At 35.1% G+C, this 21,111-nt stretch overlaps 1 protein-coding gene and 1 long non-coding RNA gene across 2 annotated transcripts in view; one reads left to right on the top strand and one right to left on the bottom strand.

Moving 5' to 3' along the window:
- Positions 1 to 21,111, bottom strand: part of GALNTL6 (polypeptide N-acetylgalactosaminyltransferase like 6) — a 1,159,236-nt gene that overhangs the window by 254,401 nt on the left and 883,724 nt on the right. The window lies entirely within an intron of this gene.
- On the top strand, positions 792 to 21,107 carry LOC140616455 (uncharacterized). Its single transcript, XR_012016934.1, has 5 exons — positions 792 to 958; positions 2,833 to 2,960; positions 4,229 to 4,328; positions 18,600 to 18,757; positions 21,007 to 21,107. It is a non-coding gene; the product is annotated as an uncharacterized lncRNA (long non-coding RNA).

The raw sequence follows: 21,111 nt of genomic DNA, 5'->3' as shown, positions 1-21,111 counted from the left end.
AGTACAGATATTTTCAGGGAGCCACAAAAGAGAAAAGGCCTTTTTGCAACATGAACGTGGAATTGCATAAAGTACTTCAAATAAGTGAAATGCAGTTTTCAGGGCAGGAGGGATTGTCTAATAAAATATTCTAAAATTTCACCTGGGAATGAGTACTTTCTTTTTGCCTAAAATCTGAAAATTTCCTTATAATAACTGTACAAATTAAAATAAGCTCAGGGACTGAAAAAGTATACTCAAGCCAAAGAACTGTTTAATAAGCTGTGTAACGAACAGAGGTTGAGAGAGGAGAGGCACCAGAGGATAAGGGAGAGAAATTATCTTCTTTTCAAAAATCTCTATCATTCCATCGGGCCCAGCTTTTTTTTTTTTTTTAAGGTTTTATTTATTTATTCACGAGAGACCCACAGAGAGAGGCAGAGACATAGGCAGAGGGAGAAACAAGATCCTCAAGAGGAGTCTGATGTGGGACTCAATGACCCTGGGATCATGACCTGAGCTTAAGGCAGATGCTCAGCCACTGAGCCACCCACGTGCCCCCATTGGGCCCAGTTTTTAACAAGCTCTTCTGTTTCTTCATTCTATCTGCTCATATCAGCTATTATGTTACATTGGAAAATGCTGCTTGTATCTACCTGAATGCTTTTGACTTTTTTTTCCCCCTCTGAGGTCATCATCAGAACACAACTCTAAAACATGCCCTTGAAACATGCTGCCTTTTCTCTTTTCCACACAATGATTTCCTATACTTTTTTTGGTGTTTGTTTTGTTTTGTGGCTTTTTGAGCAGACATGTTTGTTGGGAAAGTCTGCCGTTGGTCTGAAGATCGCCCTCATCTTCTTTGCTTGATGTGTTCTGGATGAATGAGGAGAGAGATCTAGAAAGAACCCATGATCTCAGCTGAATGGTGTTGGGGAGGATGGAGCAGGTAAAATGGAAACAGCTATTTGGGCAGCAGGTAAGTATGCAAAGTTGTCACCATCTGGTTTACCCAAAGTCTATAGTAGAAATCCATCAATTTTTATTACCCACTTATTTTTTGGCACTACTAATATGTTATGATGCAATAATAGTGAGCTAATTTTAGAACAAGTATAAAGCAGGCTCCTTCAGTGTATGAAGAATCATTTAATAAATGACATTGGGGCAGAATTCCAAGCATTGTGTATTCTATGAGTATTGACTCATCTGGGATGAGTAAGCAGTCAATTTCACGAGAACTGCTTACTAACCAAGAACTCAGGTAGGTCATAGGGTATTTTGGATTCTTATGACAATTCTCTTCCAAGAAATCCCATTCATTCAGATGCTGAAGGACTATATAAACATGAAACTGAATTTTCTTTTCTAATATACTACTTTAAAAAAGTCTAGTTTTAGAAATATTGTATGACTTATTCTATATTTTGGAAACATTAATTTTCTGTAAGTCACTATAGTTGATTTTTCTGCATTGTCTACATGATATAAATGTATTCCTATTTGTATTGCTGACTTCATTTTCTTCTTAATTGCCCCATTTGCACATCTTCCTGCATCAGAGTTTACCACTATATGATGCATAGTTGAAAACCCAGCTGCTGTTGCCATGGATCAGCACTCAAGGGAACCATAGGGGTAATACATTCCTGGATCACTATTATGCTACTGTCACAGAGAACAGTAATGTGTTCCCCGAGGATCATCTTTTTCTCAAATATGTGTTCTTTGGTGAATGAAAACTGAACTGTCTTCACAAAGTCCTTTTTGAGATTCCAACCAATTCTTCTCTAGAACATAAACTTATTTCAAGATCACATATGCAAGTTTTGTTGAGTTACCCTTCAGTAGTCTATATAAGAAAAAACTATCTCTAAGTTTATTTTTTATGACCTTATATTAAAAGGGAATATAGAAAAATAAAAAGGGGATACATAAAAGATAATTTGGAAAATAGAGGCAAATGGTAGAAGAAAATCATATATGGCTCTATTGTTCAGAAAGAATCAATATTTCCATTTTGATTTATTTCCTTCCAGGTACATATACACAAATAATGAACAAACTATAGTTTTGGATTCAGGAATTGAGCATTTATCCATTTAAATAGTGACTCTTCAAAAGGATCACTTTAAGAGTTGTTTATTATGTATTGTAAAGTTGTATAATATTTATTTCACCATCCTTACCTTTAGTTTTTAAAATATATTTTTTGTTGTTAGAAGTAACTGCACAATGCACACTATTATAGAACTGATTTTGGCTGATTATTTTCTTCTTCTTTTTTAAAAAGACTTTATTTTATTTATACATGAGAAACAGAGAGAGAGAGAGGCAGAGACATAGGTAGAGGGAGAAGCAGGCTCCCTGTTGGAAGCTCAGTGTGGGACTAGATCCCAGGACCCTGGGATCAGGACCTGAGCCAAAGGCAGACACTCAACCACTGAACCACCCAGGCTCCCTTTGGCTGATTATTTTCTTAAGATAGATTCCTGGTATGAAAATTAGCATACCAACACGTGTCTTCCCTCCCCCCCCATGTGTATTCCCAAGTGGTTTTTCAAAAATATTTTAATAATTGACAAATAAATTGTTTTCTTTCATTTGCCAGACAAAATAATATCTGGTTTGAAATTGCTTGTCTTTGATTATTAGCAACATCGAACATTCTTGATTTATTAGTCATTTCAGATTGGGCATTTTCGTTAGTATAGCTTATATTTTTAAAATACTGAAATACTGATCACAGCTCTCAGGTTTTCATCTTAGGGCCAGGCAAAAGAGTTCACACACATTATGTTTTGTAGAAACACTAAGCCTCTTATTTAAGCACAGCTATTTCTCTGATTCTAGAAGTCTGGTGAGATCACCCTTCTCATTAAAGCCATTTGTTCAGTGCTAAACAAGCTCAAAAGATGCAGTTTCCTCACTGGATGCATTTGGAGTGATGAATGAGAAAGCTTCAGAAAGATGTTGACAAGGTAATTATTTGTCTACTTATTCTTATGTAACTATCTGTTTTAAGAAACTTCAATAGAAAAACTGGAATTTGTAAAATCAATTACAATGCAATGACTTCCAAACTGGTATACTTCCTTCTACTCTCTGACCTCAGGCATTTAAATATCTGAGATAGAAAATTGAATTGTTTTGAGGTTTCTTTTGATCATTTGTGAAAAAATAAGTATAAAACAGGGACCTTTTAATATCAGAAAATACCAGGTATGGCTGAATTTTCCACATCCTTGGCTTGATATATTCCTTACTTCATGTTTCCCAATTACTTATAAATATAAACTTTAACACTGTAATTGCTTTGGTTCTTTGGTTTTTGGTTTGTTTTCATTTATGGCATATGTACCTCTTTACTGCCTTTAATTTTGAAGTCACTTAGCTGTAATAACTTTTTCTTCTTTTGGATCACTCCTCTGTCTCCCAGCAGAGTAGTGCTCTGTGCTTGGTCAATGGTGATTGACTAATGAGGTACTCAAGGAAACCATGCGGGTAATTCCTTTTTGGTAGCAATTATATCACTGGCAGCTGTCAAATGGCAGGACTGAGAATTTCTTATTTAAGTAAAATGGAAACATTAAGTTGTGAAACTTTTAATATGTTTTACTAGACATTAACCTACCTTACTGGGAAAGTTCGTGTTTCTGATCTTTGAACCCTCCAAATACTTGGAGGAAAGTGCAAATGTAGATGCTACTTCTGTTGAATTTTTCAACTGAGTCAGAAGGATAACTTTCATCCAACCTGATTTTTCTTTTTCTTCAAGAGCTAACTGTGGTATTATCAGCAGTACCTATTCTCGTGCTGCAGTGCTTCTGTATGACTGCTTCGCCATGATTCATGTCACAAGATACATTTAGAATGTCCTGTTGAAGGAAATTCCATAATTGGAATTCAACCAAAAGAGAGCTAAGGGGCATGGAGATGAGGGCCAGAGATAAAGCAGATTAGAAGAGATGAAGTTGTCTGGGAATATTCAGGTAGCAATCTCGTGTACTTTCATATTATGGCTTCCTTTTTCAAATTTGCCATAGTTGGTTTTTTTGGCATGGTGGTTATTATATTTTTTGTTGTCCCTTCACCAGCGATTATTTAATACCTTTTAAAATAAAAGCTACGTGAAATGACATGAAGCCAGTTTCATTAAGAGAGGAATATTTATGCAGCTCAGGCCCCCAAAGACTATTTGAATTTGTAGACTCCCTGCATTTTACTTTTGTCTTATGTACTTCTGCAGTTGAATGAGTAGAAGCATCATTGGTGTTCAAATAAGGCTTTCCAGGCTACTAAAAGTAGACCCATAAAATAAGAATGCTTCAGTTTTGTTCCTCAATATGGTAAGTAGATTTTTAAAATTTTTCTTATAAATTACTTGAGGGAAGGGAGAATTTTTTTAACTGGAAAAGAAGATAAGATCAGTGACTATTTACCCTCTTATTGTTCTGGTATAGTTCATGGTCTCTGGTTGCATACTTATGCTTAAAGATATGTCACTTTACACTTGATAGGTTGATTAGATTGAAAATCCCAAAGTGTTTCCTGATAAATGGGAGCAGCGGAAGAGTATATAGACAACAAATAAACTTTGAAGAAGAAAGGTTTCCTGTCATTGGTTTATCCCAAGTAACACTCAGCCTATAATTTTCTGGATTCGGATTTTGAATTTTAGGTATAATACTAATTATTTTCAATTAAAGGATAGTTCCTAAATGGTGTTTATAATAAAATTCTCCTCCTACATATGAAAGTAAATGTGTAGAACTGTACTACAATCCCACTATGAAGGTTCCTTTAATTCAGAGTCAAAGTTGGTAGAATAAACTGTGAGATTTAATAAGAGATCTAGCTACACTAGCTATAGGTTCTTCAAATTGTATCACATAATTTTTCCTTCCTAAAAAGTAGGTGTTTGAGAATAGGCTGTAGAGGGGACAACATCATTCCAGAATCTGCCTATTTCTAACTTGCCTAGCCAGAGCCCATCAATTCTTCCCCTAGATTTTTTTTCTTAATTTTTTTTTGTTCTAAAGTTAAAAGTTTATTTAAAAAACTTTTTAAAAAACACATAAGTTTTAAAAAATTCTTTATTTAAATTCAATTTAGTTAACATACACTGTATTATTAGTTATCAAGGTGGAATTTAGTGATTCATCAGTTGCACTTAATACCCAGTGTTCATCACATCACCTGCCCTGCTTAATACCCATCACCCCATTACCCCATCCCCCACCCACCTTCCCTCCAGCAACCCTCAGTTTGTTTCCTAGAGTTCAGCTTCTCTTATGGTTTGCCTTCCTCTTTATTTTTTAATTTTTTAAAAGATGGCCTTTATTTATTTTGAGAGAGCATACATGACAACCTGGGGGAGAAGCAGAGAGGAAGGTGGAGGGCGTGGGAAAGAATCTCACCTAGTGTGGAGCCCTGTCATGGGGCTTACGCCTACCACCTGGAGATCAAAACCTGAGTTAAAGCCAAGAGTCAGGTGCCTCCTAATTGACTGAGATGCCCAGGGGCCCCTATTTTCCCCTTTAGATTTTATATTTTAGAACTACTTCACTTCTGCCACAAACAGTGAAGAGTCCAACCAGGAAACTACTCCCTGTTTCTGTTCTTTCTTGATCCACATCTTTTCGAGCTTCATTTTTTTACTCTCATCCTTCCTGTCTTTTACATTGACTTCTGATGGTCACTGCATTTAGGGAGCTGCTTGCATGAGTGTCTTCTCTCACTTCTGTAGGCTCCTTTGATACCACTGACTCTCAGAGGCCCTGGGGGAGGCATGAGAGGTGCCCCTTCCCCTTCCCATTCAGGCCCACATTGGGGATGGGGAGAGGGGGTAAGACCACCGAAGAAGAGAGCAGTTACACCATCCCACAGTGAGTGGAGTTGGCTGCAATAAGCAGATCAGCAGTGATCAGTGTCCTTGACACTGTGCTTCATTTGTTGACCATTGAGGTAGCCAGAAAGGCACTGGCTGAGGCAGGTTATTTCTGGGAAAGTTGTGAGAAAGCAGGAAATCAATACTCTCAAGAGCAGAAAACCACTCTATTCAGCAGGAAGGGGATCATCGCAGCAGAATTAGCATGTCATGAGTAAGGTGGGAAGATAGGAGCAGAAAAGCCAGAGAGACTTGTTTTGGAATGGTTTTTAAGGAGAAGTCTAAAAATAATGATATTAATTATTACTATTAGGTAACCCTGTGACCCAATGATTTTACTTCTAGGTATATTCTAGAGGCATTCTTACACATTACAAGGAAATATGTCCAAGAATTCTTACAGCATGCTAGTGTATATAACAGAGTGATTGATTGTAGGTTCAGCATATTACTCTTATTGTTTTGGCCAAGGCTGTAAACTGAGACCCACGAGGAATACATGGCCCATATTACACATCTGAGAACTACCAACATGGTTGGGATCAGGTATCTTCTTACAGCGTTGACTGAGAGATTCCAGCTTACAGAACTGGCTCTTTCTCCTTACCATAATCCAAATTGGTAAGAGTCCTGAGAATGAGGAAGGCTATAAATATTTCAGGAGTAGAAGATTTGTGAAGAGAACTTGTTTGTTCTCTCCATGGCATCCCAAGAAAACCATGCCCCCATTTTATGGGCACCTGAGAGAAAGAAGCTGGCATTTCCATCCATAGCAAGATGTGCATGATTAGTGCATCAGGAAGAGATGGTACATAGGGACTGCAATGTAGGGAAAGTTCTTAAAACACCCTCCTGCCATGTGTCTGGGGCAGGAGGCCATAGAGGGTAGATGAAATTGCAGACTACAGTCTCAGTGATAAAAGACATTGCCTACTAGCATGACTACCAACTTTGCATCCAGGAGCACATGTGATTGGATCTTTCATGAGGCCATTATGCCCAAAGGATAATGGATCCTTTAGGTAATACGGATCTAATAGGTAATACGCCAAAGTGATCTCTTACTTCCAGTTTGAAGAATTTAACTGCCTCCATTTCATTGGCCAGAATAATCAATTGGCCATACTTCCCTTGAAAAGGGCAGGGAGTTTCATCCTATAAGTATCCAGCAGCAGAAGAGAACTCTTAGGAACCTTGGTAATTTCGGACTCATCTATGCTATTACCTGCACAAATGAAATTTCTGGATGGATCTAGGCTAGTGGGGGAATTCATGGACATTTTGCTTTTATACTCTGCTCCTTCCTCTTCCTGTGGTTGTAAGGCAAGGAGGTAGATAAGGGAGGAGGAATAAAGTAAATAGTTACATTATGGACACAATTTTACTGCAGTGGGTTGAGCTTCCCTGATGATCTGGTTATATGCGTAACAGAAAAATACTGGGAAATTCCTAAATAATCCATTGGTGAGGGCATGGATTACTAGATGTGTTGCAATGCTTACAAAGCAATACATTTGATATATAGGAACAGGGATAGATCTCAATTGTAATGTTGAATAAAAAATATTGTATAATAATAGTAAATACAGTGTAAAATTCAAATATATACATTTCTGGGTTCTCTATTCTGTTCCATTAATCTATGTATCTGTTTTTGTGCCAGTTTCACAATGTCTTGATGATCACAGCTTTGCAGTACAGCTTGAAATCCAGCATTGTGATACCCCTGGCTCTGGTTTTCTTTTCAGTACTTCCCTGGCTATTCGGGTCGTTTCTGATTCCACACAAATCTTAAGATGATTTGTTCCAACTCTTTGAAGAAAGTCCATGGCATTTTGATAGGGATTGCATTGAACATGTAAATTGCCCTGGGTAGCATAGACATTTTCACAATATTAATTCTTCCAATCCATGAGCATGGAATATTTTTCCATCTCTTTGTATCTTCCTCAATTTCTTTCAGAAGTGTTCCGTAGTTTTTAGGGTATATGTCCTTTACCTCTTTGATTAGATTTATTCCTAGGTATCTCATGCTTTTGGATACAATTGTATGGCTCTCAACTCTATGGTAAACTAATACTCGACAAAGGAGGAAAGACTATCCACTGGAAAAAGGACAGTCTCTTCAATAAATGGTGGTGGGAAAATCGGACAGCCATGTGCAGAAGAATGAAACTAGACCATTCTCTTACACCATACACAAAGATAAACTCAAAATGGATGAAAGATCTAAATGTGAGACAAGAATCCATTAAATCCTAGAAGAGAACACAGGCAACATCCTATTTGAACTTGGCCACAGCAACTTCTTGCAAGATACATCTATGAAGGCAAGAAAAACAAAAGCAAAAATGAACTATTGGGACTTCATCAAGATAAAAAGCTTCTGCGCAGCCAAAGAAACAGTCAACAAAACTAAAAGACAACCTACAGAATGGGAGAAGATGTTTGAAAATGACATATCAGATAAAAGGGCTAGTATCCAAGATCTGTAAAGAACTTCTGAAACTCAACAGCAAAGAAACAAGCAATCCAGTTATGAAAATGGCAAGACATGAACAGAAATTTCACCAAAGGAGACATACACATGGTTAACAAGCACATGAGAAAATGCTCTGCATCACTTGCCATCAGGGAAATACAAATCAAAACCACAATGAGATACCACCTCACACCAGTGAGAATGGGGAAAATTAACAAGACAGGAAACAACAAATGTTGGAGAGGATGTGGAGAAAGGGGAACCCTCTTGCACTGTTGGTGGGAATGTGAACTGGTACAGCCACTCTGGAAAACTGTGTGGAGGTTCTCAAAGAGTTAAAAATAGACCTGCCCTAACTCAGCAGTTGCACTGCTGGGGGTTTACCCCAAAGATACAGATGCAGTAAAATGCCAGGACAGCTACACCCCAATGTTTATAGCAGCAATGTCCACAATAGCCAAACTGTGGAAGGAGCCTCGGTGTCCGTTGAAAGATGAATGGATAAAGAAGCTGTGGTCTATATATACAATGGAATATTACTCAGTCATTAGAAACAATGAATACCCACCATTTGTTTCAACGTAGATGAAACTGTAGAGTATTATGCTGAGTGAAGTAAGTCAATCGGAGAAGGACAATCACTAAAAGGTTTCACTCATACGGGGATATAAAAAATAAGGAAAAGGATTATAAGGGAAAGGAGAGAAAAGGAGTGAGAAAAATTAGAGCGGGTGACAAAACATGAGAGACTCCTAACTTTGGGAAACGAACAACGGGTAGTGGAAGAGGAGGTGGGCAGGGGGATGAGGTGACTGGGTGACGGGCACAGAGTGGGGCACTTGATGGGATGAGCACTGGGTGTTACACTATATGTTGGCAAATCAAACTCCAATAAAATAACAATAACAACAATCCCCCCCACAAATATATATACAGCCCTGTATCCCATATATGTGTGTGCAAACAACAATGGGCCAGAAGCACATATTATATTGATGGTGCTGGTTAAATTCTTGAGAGAGGAAAGAAACAGAAGTTTTGGGTAAGAGGAAGCCAATGATACTTCAACCTTACGTGTAATGTTTATAAATCGAAAGCATTTATGAAAGCTTGGTGATAATCTTTATAACTATCAGCATGTACAATGATATGAGCATGTGCATTTGTTTTAATTTTGCTCTGCACCTTTTTCTGTTTTTACAATTTACCAAAAATTATATTAAACACAATGAAAAGACAAAAAAATACAAAGGATATATAATCTCAACACTTAGTTTCAGTTTGACAAGGCAGGTCACATATGTGTTCAGCTGTTTGTGTGGGGAGTATCACCAGAATTAATATTTATGGAGTATTTCTAATATGCTATGTGGCACATTACCTGATATTTTCTAATTAGTTCATGGATGTCCTGATTTACATGTAGTTTGCATAATTCAGAAAGATAATGTTGAAATCGCTTGATATTTCTACTTTACGGGTGAATGGAGCTTCAAGGTTACACTTGCAGAGCTTGAGTTCTGAGTTTAGTGCTTTGGGTGGCATTTGTAGTTGTGTGGTTTAGTAGCTGTGGGGCTTTAGGCAAGTCTCAGGACCTCTCTGTGCCTCAGTTCCTCACCAGTAAAATGGGGAAGATAACCTGTCTTGCTTTGCAGGGCTGTTGCCAAATCCTGTTACCTTTGTGGAAACATTTTAAAGCCTGGGCAGCACCGTAATACAGTAGTGTCTGAACTTACATTTTATTAATTAAAAAAAAATTGATTGTTAGGGGAAGGAGCAGTGAAGTATGGAATCAGGGACCTGAATTATCTATGTCAGTGTAGCAAACGTTTGCAAAAACCTCAAGGCCAAAGAAAATGGAAATTTTGTTTTCTCTCTGTATCTGAAGAGTGGCCTGTAAGAGGATACATTAGATATTACACAGGGTAAAGGTGTGCCAAGGTCTGACACACACCAGATGTTTAACCAACAGAAGCACTAAAATTAATTATTATTTATACATTTTTACAAAATTATAGGGTCAAGTGAAAATTAATGGAGAAAAGATGAAATTGGAACCTTTTGAGGATAGTTGCTAAGGAAAGAACATCAGATAACAAACAGATAATGTCCTGCCTCTAGGAACATCTCAAAAAAGATCAATTTACTCTCTTAAAAAATATTTTTAGGGATGCCTGGGTGGCTCAGTCTGTCTTTTTGGCTCAGATCATGATCTCACGGTCCTGGGATTGAGCCCCACATCTGGCTCCCTACTCAGTGGGGAGTTTGCTTCTTCCTCTCCCTCTGCCTCTCCTCTCTTGCTCCCACACTCTCTTTCTCTTTCTCTCAAATAAATAAAAAAAAAATCTTAATAGTTTTGAAACATAGTTCTAAAGTGGAAGTTGGTTAGTTTTATAGTGTGTAATAGCACATTATAGTCACATGAGAATGGATATTAATATTTTGCAAATTCATTTTTAATGGAAAAGACTTGGAAATAGAGAAGTCAACCTTATATTGTAGCTCCTAGAGAAAGTGTACAAACATATCTTTCTTCTCAAGGAGGCGTCAATTCTTTAATAATCATATGGCCTCATAATTGGATTTTTATACCTTGCATAAAAAGAACTTCTGTGACAGAGTTAGGTCCATCTTATTTCTTACACTTGCAATGGTAATACCATGAGCACTCCAAGTAATATTGTCCTATGATAATTTTCAAAATTTGGACATTTAGAGGAGCTCTGACAACTTGACAAAGAACTTGCAGTTGATCATGAATTTTGTTATTGCTTTTGCTTCAGTCTACTTCGAGTATCAGTTTTCCTTTCCTCAACTTTGTAAACTCTGGAATTAGGTAGATAGAATCACATGCTGCAAATGCACTTGCATGGCTGAACTACCAGAACTCTGGGTGGTGACTATCTTGTTTTCTTATTACCTCTTCATTTTTATAGATGAGGATGCAGCTTAATAATCATTAACAGCTTGAAAATAAATGCTTACATTGAGGATCTAAATTGTGAACGCTTTTGCCTTCTCATTGGTACCCAACTGAAGGGAGATTTATACATGCTATATCTCACACTAGTTAATACTCAGAAGGATGAATTAAATATCAGTAAGTGGTTTAAATGCAAAAATGAGGTTATTGGAGAAAATATAATGAAAATCATTAATGCAAAGCATAGTCAGAATATGTCACAGAAAAAAATAGCAAAAGATAAAGGATACAAGTAAAAACAAATTAATCAAAGTCAGCTCAGCTTAATTTAAATGAAAGTCAGTGCAGTCTCCAGAAGTCTGCAAATTCCAGACTAAAGATATAAATGCTTTTGTAGGTTGTATCTTTTAAAAATCTCAGATAAATGAGTGAAATGAATCAAATAGTTCTCTCAGGAATTTGAGACTATATTCTAAATGTGAGAAAGATTATAAATCTATTATTTATTAAAAATAAAATAAAAATTTCTCCAGGCTTCCACCCATGTGCACCAATGTGTAAGCTCCCTGGATAATATCAATTTTTTAGGAGAGACTAAATGGATGGAACCAGCAAGGATCCCATCCCTTTATCTGATGCTCATGATGCACCACCATTTTTACTTTTCTTAGAGAAATCTCAGTCACATGTTTCCTTATCAAGAAACTTAGATTGAATAAATGATATTCTACAAGTGAAATTTTTGTTTTTCAATTTAGAAGTTAAGTCGAAATGAACATTTTATAAAAAGCATTCATCTGTCATCTATCATTTATCTGTCTCACACTTTATGATTTCTTAGTGGCTCCTGATCATCCTCTATAACATTCTTTGATGCTGTAGTAGAATCTGCATGTGGGCAGTGTACTATGATTCAAAGTTAATCCTGAGGAAATAAAAATAGCCTAACTGGTAAGTTAGGACACCTGGGTCCAGTGCAGTCTGAGCCACTACCAAGGGTCTTTCTATGAAGTGACTATTAGTAGCTTCTGACTGTGTTCTGTGATGTCACAGGGTCATGCAGGGGTCTTAGGGGCCACAAAAGATGCCCCTTCTCTCTAATCTGTGTCTCTTCCCATTGAAAGAACTTTTAGCTGTTTTCATGTTTGTGTGTGTGTGTGTGTGTGTGTGTGTGTGTGTGTATAGAGCTCCTTTAAGCTTTTGTTTTGAGTGCTATAGTAGAATCCACAATTCTGTTCTTAATTGTGGGATAGCTGGGGTACCATTATTAGTTAGCTGAAGAGTTCTAAATATAGCAATCTTTAAGACCATTCATCTAGAGAAACATAGCTTAATTTTGTATTTTAAAGTTAAATCAGGAGGCACTGTTGATAAGATATATAAATATTCATTTGGATACCATAATCAAAGATATCTTTTCATTCTCTTTCTTTTGTGTATCTATGTGTGTGTGTAATAGAAAATGAAGATTTCTTATTATTTTTTATTTTTTAAAAAACATTTATTTACTTATTTGAAAGAGGGAAGGTGCACACGCAGGGGGCGGAGCACGGGGCAGAGGGAGAGAATCTCTCAAGTAGACACCCTGGTGAGCGCAGAGCCTAAGGAGAGGGGGCCTTCTCACAATCCTGAGATCATGACCTGAGTCAAAATCAAGTCTGGAACTTAACCGGCTGAGCCACCCAGGCACCTCATAAGATTTATAATTATTGATAATGACTTTTGGAGTTAAAATATCCAGGATATGGAGGGACTTTGATTAATAAAAGTCTCTATAATTCCAAAATATCTTCCCCAACTCTATTTGACTCCTCAAATTTTAATGTTAGTTTTATACCTTAATTTAAGCTTAAATCTTTAATGAATGCTCGTTTGTTCCTTTTTTTGTATAAAATTCCAGTGCGCTCACATAATAAAAAGTCTTTCTAAATTCAAACCAAATCTCTACTTCTTTCATTGAGTCTGTTCTCCATCTAGAATGTAGGTGCCATTAGCATTGGAGAATTGTCATTGCAATTTTCATAGTTAAAGATGTTATTAAATCTTTCACAAGTCTTTTTTTCCAATTTAAACAAACATAGTTCTAAAAAAAAAAACAAAAAAACATAGTTCTTTAAAAAAATTATGGCTCAAATTCAATCTTGCAATATTTTTGTTTGTCTTCTCTAGACAATAAACTGCCTTAGCAAACTAATCCAGACTTTATTTTGATGAAAAATTATAATATAGTTGTGATTTGTTCTATAATAGATCCAATGTTTTGCCAAAGAGTAATTATCAAAGAGTTCTGGAAGTTTAAATAGTGATAGCACTTTTTGCATGTGTTTCCAATTAAGTGTTGTACCTCAGAAAGAAAAGTTTTGAAAAATAAATTGGTAAACATATCAATAGTCTTAAAATGCTTATACTCCAGTTTGAGAACCTTAAGATTTTTTTGTCAAGTGATGTGTCAAAGATTTATATGATAAAATGTTCATGACATAATTTTACATAATTTAAAATACTTCAAAATAATGTATCTAGTGATAAGAAAGTGAATAAATAGACATGCCATATTCATATATAAAATCGGTGGTTAAATTTAATTTTTAAAATTTCATTCCTTTTTATTATATTAGAATTATTCATAGTAATGAAAATTATAGAATGTAGGTGACTAAGTTGAGTGTACTTTATCATACTAATTTTGGGGGAAAATATCTTCACAGATAAAAAAATGGAATGATATGTGTCAAAATATTAAAACTAATTCATTGGGTAGGAGACTGCACATATTTTTTTTTCTTTTCATAGCTCATGGATTTTTGAAGTTATCTAAAATAAGCATGAATATATAGTTTTATAATCAGACATATAATTAAAAACAAATTATGTATGCAATTTAAAGATTTTTTTGTAATATTGAGCACGGTAATTCTACTTCTAGGAATATTTCTGCATCAAATTATTCAACATATAGAATAAATTATACTCATGAAGTACTGATTTAAGTTTTTCTAAAAACATAAGTGTAAAAATCATAAATAATTTAAATCCCAAATTAAAGGACAGTTACACAAATTATATTACATTCACTAAATGGACATCATAGCCACTAAAAATAAAGCTTACAGGGTCATGTATCTCTGTGAGGTAATATATTTTTCAAATGTTAAGTAAATTTACAGTGCAAAATTGAATGTATAATGCTTTGGAAAAAAATGGAGGAAGTAAGCCAATATGTAAACCATACTGTTTTAAACATGATAGATTTTTATCACTTCTCTTTTTTCTATTTTTCATTATATTACTTTTATAGTGCATTCACTTTTATAAAAAAAAACCCACAAGTATTCAGGCTTCTGGTGTACCTGATAATTAGTTATTTACTCAAGGAGTCAGACAATAATTAATATATACTGTTTTTTTTTTCAGCAAACTTCAGTTAAAAAGCTTATCAAAAATTGTTGTATTATTTACATCATTCACAATAGGGTTTTTGGCAAATTTTCATTTGTGGGGTTTTGGCCAGTTCCCACTTACAGGCACTTTTTTTTTTAAGGTTGAGTTGATATGGCTTACTTAACATAATCACTTATTTCTTTTAGGCCACCACACAGTCCATTAATCTAATAATGCTGGTTTTCCACGTTGATTTTTTAATGAAAGAGTTCTTGCAAGGTCACGAGAAATACAAGTACATAGGACTTTGTACCTTCCCTTTGAAACTCAGACAGAATAATTTAACCAACCAAAGAGATAGTTGTTAGCAAAGTTAGTAGACATAGCTGCCAGACTAAAGATGCTGCTCTTACTTTTTCTAGCTGCTTTATTCAGTCATTCAGAAAGATTAGAAATCACAGAAAGTGCATCAAACAAGAGCACTGGCCTTTGTATCTTGTGGATGTGACTAATGGCTGTCACCTGGGTAGTGATTTGCTGTGAAGTCTGAAAATGACGTTCCAGCCTAAACTGTTTATATGATTCCAAAAAGCTCTGGAATAGCATTCCAACCTGTGGCATCCCTTCCTAGTTTTGTCATTGCCTCCTTTGTGGTTTAGGCAGGAAACTAGGATTCTAAGGAATATGTGGGTCCGGATTAATTTTGTCCTTTTCAGAGTCTCATACAATGGCAGAGAAAAATTAGTGAAATCATTGCTGGTATCTTCAAGTCAATATTTTCTTCTACTAGAAGATTTTTTTTCTAGCACTTATGCCCACAATTACCTAGTACCATAAGATAAACTTTTAACTCTGAACCCCAACTCTACTTGGTCTTTAACCTAAACATCTTCACTTAAAAATCATAATCATAATTTTTGTTTATGATTGATTAACACTTGAATGACTGAAGTTTCAATTGCCTTTGAAATGTGAGTTAGTAATGTTTTCTCGACTCCCCTGTTTTATTCTTAATGAAATACTGGGCTAATTATATTTATATCACCTGTACAAGGTTAGAAGGTAAAATCCTACTATAAAATCAGGTACTCAAATTCAGTATGTACTTTATATATATTATAAGCTCCAGCCAGTAGATCAAATTATTCCTCAATGATACAGCCCTTCATTAGACAAGAAGCTTCTAAGGAATGTGGCATCATAAACCACCACTTCAGGGAGCAGCACTTAATGTCCTTTTTATCACAGTCCCTATAAAAGATTTATAGTTGAAAAGGGGCTCCTTTTTTGAAGGTATATTCCTAGATATTGGATTACCTAGCTCCAGACTCAACTAAGAGAATTTGTTGCCAACTGACCTATGCTGAAAGAATGGCCAAAGAAAGTGCTCTTCCCTGAGAAGAAAGGAAGGGAAAAAAAATATCTTGGAACATCACTAAAGAAAGAAGACAAAGGAAAAAGCAAAAGCATGGGAAAATGCAGTAGACTTTCCTTTTCTTGGGTTTTTGAAAATGTTTGAAAGTTGAAGTAAAAAATTATGACACTTTACTGCAGTTGTTGACGAATTTAGAGAAAATATTTAAGACAATTACATAATAAGTAGGAGAAGCTAAAGGAACATAAAAGGAGTTACAGATTTGCAAAAGTGAAGCAAATGGCTGAGTAAAACCATCCTGATATTGGGAGTGTTGCAAGAGCATTTTCCTGCAGCATTCTAGCCTTGATGAAAGTGTAAGTGCAGGAATCAGCGCCTAGGAGGATTACAGGGTCTTCTGACAGGATTCGCTAAACACTTCTGGACAATAATGTTGACATTATTTGAGGGGGATGCCTGCCTTCTGATTTATTTGGATGAGTAACTGAACAAAGAGGAGATTCAGTTATTTTGAAAAGAAAGAAGTAATTTTTTATTTGCATGAAGACTTCATTTGGGAAGCACAAACAGTAAACAGGTAATATCTTGGATATAATATAACACATATATTCCTTGAAAAGTATATATCTTTTGTAGCAAAATCTTGGGAGTTATGTTATTGAGGAGTGAACTGAGATGAGTATGTGGAAGTATTATTTAATGGCATTCTGTACCAGAAATCTGAAGACCTGTGGCAGATTTAAAATTTCAACACCTGTTATAACTTTTTAAAATTGTGAAATTATCAAAATGCACATTAACTAGGGAATGCCACTGATGATTTTTTACTGCAGACATAATTTCAGTAGACTGATGAGAAAGAGAATTAAAAGTTTTTTATTTTAAGGCTAGCAATAATTCTTTAAAGGTTAATTGAAAAAGAAAAGATCCAATTCACAAAATAACAAGCAAAAATATAAATAAATAAATTTAAAAAACAAGGAATGAATGGCTCTAACTTAAAAATTTTGGGGTTACATAAAGTAAACCCCAGAAATATTGTAAAAATTATAAAAGATCTCAAAATATATCATGTTCATGGAAGGAAAAATTGAATAACATTAATGCCAATTCTTTCCAAATTAAAAGCCATAAAGCCATCTAATATGAAGCTAGGCATTATCTCAGAATTCAGTAAAATAATTGAAAAATTAATTTCAAAATAAATACACTAAAGACTGTCTAAGGAAAGTTTTAAAAAGAAGGATTTTGAGGGGATTAAGAGATAAAGGGGCTTGACTTCCCAGCCACTTAAAATGGAATAACTAAAACAACAACGTGATATTTGTATAATTGTTATGCTCAGAAACACATCTTAGTATAGAAAGTTAGTATTTAATAAAAGAAGCATCACAAATAAATACGTAAAGGGATGGATAATTTTAAAAACAAATGAGACTGAGAAACTTGGTTAGCTGGAAAAAATAAGCAAAAAAAAAATCTCACAACAAACTAAATGTCATGTGACTTAAATATTCTAGCTAACAAATTACAGTACCATAAAAATTAGGGGTAGGAGATGTTGTAGGTTGAAATGGAGAAGGATACTCTAAGCATTAAAAGAATGATCAATATGTTTAAATACTGTAAAACTTGTGTCCATGAAAAATCATCATACAGAAAACTAAAAGATTAAAAAAGTAAGAACTACAAAACCATTTAGAGAAGTTTTAATAAATTAAAAAATGAACACCATTCCAAAAGTTGAGAAAAAGGACATTTAGTTCTTATACACTATAAAAAGTGAGTATATCCAATAAAAATATTAAAAAGTTCAGTGAACTTGATAAAACTAGAATATTTTAATGTTTATCTTAGTCTTCATACTTTGATGACTAATGAGTTTGAACAGATCACAGCAGTAGTAAGAATGATAAAAAATGGAAACAAATTGACATCACTGGTATAAGAACTCTATGGACCGACAGGCATTGGACTAAGCGATATCTCACTTTAATGCTCAATTCAAGTTTGTGTGGTAGATTTATGATCCCTGTTTTATAAAAAACTGAGGCTTTGAAAAATTGATCAATCTAACAACACGTTGCAATCATTAATAATAATGATGGAAAATATTATTATCTTATAGTTATTACAGATTTACTAAGCACTTGCTAGCTGCTTTATGCACATTATTTCCCTGTTAGTCAAACAACATATCAGACAGATATATTATTATTTTAATATTCTCATTTTATTGATGAGAAACTGAAGGTGGGAGTAGTTTTTTTAATAACATAATTGGTAAGTGGCAACAATACAAATTAAACATAGGAACATCTTGGTCCAGAACCCATGAACTTTCAACTCTGCCATACTCTCTACATGTCTCAAATTGAGTCTTGATGATCCCTGCATTGAAGTCTCTCAGATCCCTGAAGTTCACATTCCTAAAATTGTATTTTTCATCTTATTCCTTGAGTGTGGTGAAAGCTGTGGTCATCTGATCAGAAGCCATCATCAGAAGCCTTTCTTTCCTCTCATCTTTGTTCTAATTAGTCATCCTTACTTTTGACTCCCTCCTAAACAGGCATTCTCCTCTTCTCAAGATTACTGCTGCCTTGGTTTAGGTCAATAATGTATCACCCAGAAATTTCTTGCTCAAGCTAATACAACTGATCCTAACCAGCTTTGGTAACTCTTAACTCACCAAAGAGATCTATCTCCTACCTGTTCTCTACACTACTGGTAAGGTGATTCATTCTGTACCTAGAGTTTTTTTGGTATTTTTTCTGATTATATAATTCATGTGTTTTTAAAGTTTTGGTAAAATAACAATCATGTTCACTATCTATATTCTCATTCAGTTATAACCACCACTAACATGTTGGTACGTTGGATATGTCTATGGTATGCATCTCTGGTTTGCTCATTCTCCACAGCAGTGAGTATGAAACTTGGACCTGCTCTTTAATTCCTGTCCAAATCCTCTGGCCACACCCTTTATCTTCCTTCATTTTTTTTTTTTTAAATAATAGAGAAAATTTACTATCTACTGTCTTTACATTCTGGTTTTTTTCTTGCTCTTCCTTCGTCCCAACATTCCATAGTGTTTCAGAGAAAAAGATGTTCTTCCTTCCATTCATTGTCAATTGTTTCAATGTTCTAAACTTAATTTCTTCCCATATCCTTTTCAACCTGCTAGTTATTTCATAATAACCTTCAAGAAATCTTTTTTTTTTTTTTTTTTTAAGAAATCTTTTAATCTTTGGTATATAATCATGATTGATCATTATACTACAGTTAAATAACATCTAACAATATTGAATGGCACGGGAAAATGCTCCCTAATAAGTGCTGCACAAAACAGAAAGATACAAAATTGTGTGTACCTTACTATGTCAAATATACACACATACACAAACACACACACAAAAATGAAAAAAAAACTTATCATTTTGTACTTTGTAATGGTATCTTTGAGATTGCCTTCAGTAGGAATGATGAGGTCCTAGAATGGCTGAGGTCAGGTATAAGTTCTTAACTAACAGAGATAACGTGAAAGCAATCACTGTAACAGGTACAAGGGTACAATAGAAATCAAGATTATTTTGACACCCAGAAATTTTGAGAAGGGACTAATTATCCTTATGAAAGAAATAAATGGGTAGCCTGCTAACTTATTACTTTATTGATGTAGTACAAGTAAGTCATCCCAATGGAGAATTTGTCTCTTACCTATTTTCTGGTTTTAAATCAGGACATAGACTATATCCCCTTGATGGAAGGGAATTGATTCTCATTGAGCAAGAATCATGAAGCACTTCCACAAGCATATAAGACTTCCTCCAAGTCTCCTAAAATGAACTTGTGACCATTTATTATGATGACAAGACAGTTAGGAAGGGAATTTACCAGACCTTTTATTGATATCTGATCATGTGATTTTAATTTCTATGGACCCCAAATGCTACTGTGGCCATCAGTCAACATGGGTCCTTATAGAGGTCACAGGATAAATGGAATTTTAACCTGTTTAATAGTCAGTTCAGAGGATCTGCAGACCTAAGCTTCTGAATGTGTAATTGGAGTAGGCATACTCAGCAACTGGCTGAATCTTCAAATTGACTCCCAGTCTGTGAAATAAGGGTCACAGTTATAGGAAGCTAAGTGGAAGCCCTGAAGCTTTCCTCCATTATAGGGTAATAATCCAAAGCAATACTATATCCCTTCTGGAACTACAGAGATGAGTGCCACATTAAAGATTTGAAAGATGAAAAGTGGTAAATCCTATCATTTCCATTTAATCTGTTTGTTTTGCCAGTGCAGAAGATAGTTGGATATTGGGAAATGATCATGAATTATCATAAACTTAATCATATCAAAACAATTTGGCATTTGATATAGTTGTTTATCTGTCAAATATTTTTTTCCACATAAATGTACAAGGACTTCCAGAAGCAGTTTGCTTTCTCTTGATAAGGATGATAGCACATCGTCACCATCTTGCTCTCTGCTGTAATTTATTTTAGACAGATCTTGATCATCTTAACATCATGCTGAATATCACACACTGGTTCACTACCCTGATAATATTATGATAATTTTTTTTTGATGAGCCAGAACCTGGGAATTACTTTATATATCTTAGTGAAACACGTGTAGGCCAGAGAGTGGGAATAAACTACAAAATTCAAGGACATTCTCTTGGTAAAGAGTCCAGTGATCTGCAGCATGTCAGAATCTCTTCTTTATAGTGTAAAACAAGTTAAACCATCTTATACATTTACCGCTAAAAATAAGGCATAATGCGTGGTGTGCCTTTTTGGATTTTTAAAGAAATATGCTGTATTAGAATATGATGTTCTGAGCCATTCTTTGAGTAACTCGTACAATTGCTCCTTTTGAATAGAACCATGTAATAAAAATACTAAAAGGTTGTGCAACATGTATAGTCTGCAGTGTAAACTACTCTATCACCTGGGCCTTCAATCCAGCAGGTCCAATGATATTCAGTGTCCAGAGCAAATGGGAATGCTGTGTAGAGAATCTGGCAAGCATCAATAGGAGAATTACAGCACACTCCATGGAAGAAAGTGGAT

Source organism: Canis lupus, chromosome 24 (genome assembly GCF_048164855.1).
Source record: "Canis lupus baileyi chromosome 24, mCanLup2.hap1, whole genome shotgun sequence".
Classification (NCBI taxonomy): domain Eukaryota; kingdom Metazoa; phylum Chordata; class Mammalia; order Carnivora; family Canidae; genus Canis; species Canis lupus.
The sequence above is the reverse complement of the archived record's forward strand: the minus strand, read 5'-3'. Positions and strand labels throughout refer to the sequence as shown.